At 36.7% G+C, this 3,825-nt stretch overlaps 1 long non-coding RNA gene across 1 annotated transcript in view; it reads left to right on the top strand.

The window, feature by feature from the left end:
- Positions 1 to 3,584, top strand: part of LOC141569653 (uncharacterized) — a 106,891-nt gene extending 103,307 nt beyond the window's left edge. Inside the window, exon 4 of the long non-coding RNA XR_012493367.1 lies at positions 3,191 to 3,584. This is a non-coding gene — a long non-coding RNA (uncharacterized LOC141569653). The remainder of the gene's footprint in view (positions 1 to 3,190) is intronic.
- Positions 3,585 to 3,825: the final 241 nt, after the last annotated feature.

The raw sequence follows: 3,825 nt of genomic DNA, 5'->3' as shown, positions 1-3,825 counted from the left end.
ATGGCTCAGTAGCCAGTGTAGATCCTGTGTTTTGTAATCAGTAGCTACATCTGGCTACTGGGTCTCTGATGGCATCTTCTAGCTTCTGTTACAGTGTCCTGAGCCAAGGTTATTGGGAAGTCCTTAATAATGAAAACTACCTTGATTTACACACACACACACACACATATTGCAGAGAGTTAAGTTCTACAGTGGTAAGTCTTCCATTTTTAGCCAGAATGTGGAGACCTATGAATGATGTGCTGTATTTGATTTCAACACCACAAGGGGGAGGAATCTGGATATTTCATGCACAGTTTGATTTTTTTTTTCTTTTTCTCTCCTCTCTTCCCCTGTGGAAGGTATCATTTGGTGACAAAACCATTTCTCACTCTTTCAATCAATCATTTGGTCACAAAACTACCCACTTACGGACTTACCTGTCTGTCCGTGTGTCCATTCATCCATCCATTTATCCCTGGACTTTTAAATGACATTCTCATAAGAACATGGTGATTAAATAATGACAACTTGATGGTATGAGAGTTTAAGGAAATTTCTCTTGCCGTAGATAAGTCCTAGCAGTGCATTCTAACTTGTGATTGTCTTTTCCCTGTGGTACAGAGCATAAATTCCAGAAACCTAGAATAGTGCAGGCAATTGTATTGAAATAGTATATGAGGAGGTCTTGCAGGCCCAATATCCAGGTTTGAGGCATGAACCTGGCATACAATGTAGATTTCTGTGTTTGTTAGGCAACAGCTACATTGTCTGCTGGGTTTCAGGCTACCTGGAAATATGTTCTCCATGGAATGAAAATAGCTTCTGGAAAACTATTTTTACATTGTTTTGTTTGTCTGCTCCTGGTAAATAAATTTAATCCTCTAAACATTAACAAAAACTAGCAATTTAAACCATTATGGTGTCCAAGACATGGAAACAACCAAAGTGTCGTTCGATAGATGATTGGATAAAGAAGTTGTGAGATATATATATATATATAATGGAATACTACTCTTCCATAAGTAAAGGTGAAATACTGCCATTGCTGAACACTTAGATCTTCAGATCATTATGCTAAGTGAAATAAATCAGACAGAAAAAGTCAAGAACTATTTGACTTCACTCATGTGGGATAAAAACTGAAGACAACGAAGGAACAAGACAAAGCAAATAAACAAAAACTCAAAGACATGGTGAGCACATAATACATCTACACGCAATGTATAGATGTATTACAGAAATGTACACTTGAAACCTATGTAGTTATGTTGACCATTGTCACTGCAATAAATTTTAATAAAAAATAAATTCTCTATAATAAAGGAACATAAGTTTTTAAGAAGTTATAAACCCTTCGTTATATAAACCAGACATTTTTAGGAAGAAATCATGTATGTATTTTATGTTTGTATGAATTATCAGATTTAAAATCGAAAAATGAATATAAGGAATGCAAGGATAAACATCTATATGTAATAGTTGATTATAATGATGTAACACACTTTTTGTTTCCCAATGCTGAATTCAGTAAAAATAAAGCTAATGTCATAGAGATTTTAAGATTGTGCTGTGTGTGTGTGTGTGTGTGTGTGTGTGTGTGTGTGTCTGTCTGTCTGGCTGTCTTTTGGCTTCCTCTTCACCATTCAGTTCCATCTATTCTTTCCCTAAGCCACTGGCCTTTGTGCCCTGGGAAGAGAAATTAATTGCACTTGAGATATATGATAGCCTTTGAAGAATGGTAAGGGTCTTTGTGCAGCATGGTTATATTTAATCATAATTATCAAAGTGACAGTTTGCTTTCTCCCATCTTCACTCCCATATTTGAGATGCTCTGAGTCCCTTTGACGCTCATTAAACAGCACAGTGTTCACAATAGGGCCTGGTGTGAAGAACTCCCTAGTTACATGGTCAGGTTTTCATTTCCCTCTCAAGTCCGATGTACCTATATTGAATTGATCCCCACCCCAAGATTGACCAGGGGCTAGTTTTCTCACTGTTCTCTCACACTCTTTAGGATGCAGGAATAGATGGACATTGGTGTGTTAGATCTTCCTAGAAGAGACACAGCAACTGGCATTATTTTTTTTAACTTTCCCTTTTGAAACAATTTCAGACTTTAAAAACTTACTAGAATAATAAAAAGACAGTGCTGGTGGAATTTTGTTTTGGAAAAGTTCGTCATTACCTCAAAAAGAATTCCCATATGACAGCACTTTCTCTCCTAGGTATTCACCCAAAAGAATTGAAAACAGGTACTTAAAAAAATACACACTCATGTTTACAGCAGCACTATTCCTAATCATAATAGCCCAAAGGTGGAAACAATCCATTGTCCATCAACTGATGAATGAATAAATAAAAATAAAAAGGTATATCCATACAATGGAATATTCAGCCATTAAATAGGAATGAAGTAGTGATACATGCTACAATATGAATGAACCTTAAAAACATTACACAAAGTGGAAGAATCCAGACAAAATAGACCAGATACTGTATAATTTCATTTGTGTGACATCAGAATAGACAAGTCTAGAGAGACAGATGAATGGTTGCCGGGGGCTGGGAGAAGGAGAGGGGAGTGAGTGCTAATAGGTATAGGGTTTCTCTTTGTGGTGATGAAAATGCTCTGGAATTAGTATTCCGGTGATGGTCACAACTTTGAATATACTCCAGACCACTGAATTGTATACTTAGAGGGTGAATTTCATGGTATGTGAGTTACATCTCAAAAATACAGGATGCTCACATACTGTGTCAATTCTTCAGGGTTTAATAGTTTGTGAAACAGTTATAAAAATGAGAACATTGATATGATACTACAATCCAGGCATCAGATTTCACTACTTGACTCACTATTGTCCTAATTCTGGTTCAAGTTTCAATCTAATATTCCATGTTTAGTTACAATTTCTCTCGTCTCCTTTAACCCAGAACAACTCCCCAGCCTTCCTCTGACATTTTAAAGAATACAAGCTAGTTATTTTGTAGAATATCCCTCAATTTGGATTTCTCTGATGGTTCCTTTTGCTTAAATTTGGGTTGCACATGTTTGGCAAGAACACTACACAAGTGATGTGTCCCTCTTAGTTCATATCAGGAGGTACATTTTGGATTTTCCTACTAGTGATGTTAACTTTGATCATTTGGTTAAGTTGGTGGATGGTTCTGGCTATATTTTTCTCTCACTTTAAAAACATTCTTTTAGGGGCGGCCGGATGGCTCAGTTGGTTAGAGCACAAGCTCTCAACAAGATTGCAGGTTCAATTCCCACATGGGATGGTGGGCTGCGCCCCCTGCAACTAAGATTGAAAACGGGGACTGGACTTGGAGCTGAGCTGCGCCCTCCATAACTAGATTGAAGGACAATGACTTGGAACTGATGGGCCCCAGAGAAACACACTGTTCCCCAATAAAAATTAATAAATACATCCTTTTATCACCACCCTGGACTCCCATTTTCCTCACTCCCCACCGAAATTTAATATATGTCATTTATATGTTCTTCGAAATTACATCTTGTTTTGGTGTTCAAGTATTTTTAATTTACATGAGTGGTATTGTGTTGAATCTCATGGGTTTCCTTTTTTTATTAAATACTGTTTTAAAGGTCAATCTATGTTGTCTATTAGGTTGGTGCAAAAGTAATTGCGGTTCAAAATAAAAATACTGCAAAAACCGCAATTACTTTTGCACCAACCTAATTGTTGCTTCTAATTCTGCATAGTACTCCATAGAGTGCAACAACCACATTTCATCTATGTCGTTTCCAGCAATGGACTCCAAAGGGAAACCAGTCTTGCTACCATAAATAACATTGTAGTAAAACATTTTAATACATGT

The sequence above is a fragment of the Rhinolophus sinicus genome, chromosome X, assembly GCF_036562045.2.
Source record: "Rhinolophus sinicus isolate RSC01 chromosome X, ASM3656204v1, whole genome shotgun sequence".
NCBI lineage: Eukaryota > Metazoa > Chordata > Mammalia > Chiroptera > Rhinolophidae > Rhinolophus > Rhinolophus sinicus.
The sequence above is the reverse complement of the archived record's forward strand: the minus strand, read 5'-3'. Positions and strand labels throughout refer to the sequence as shown.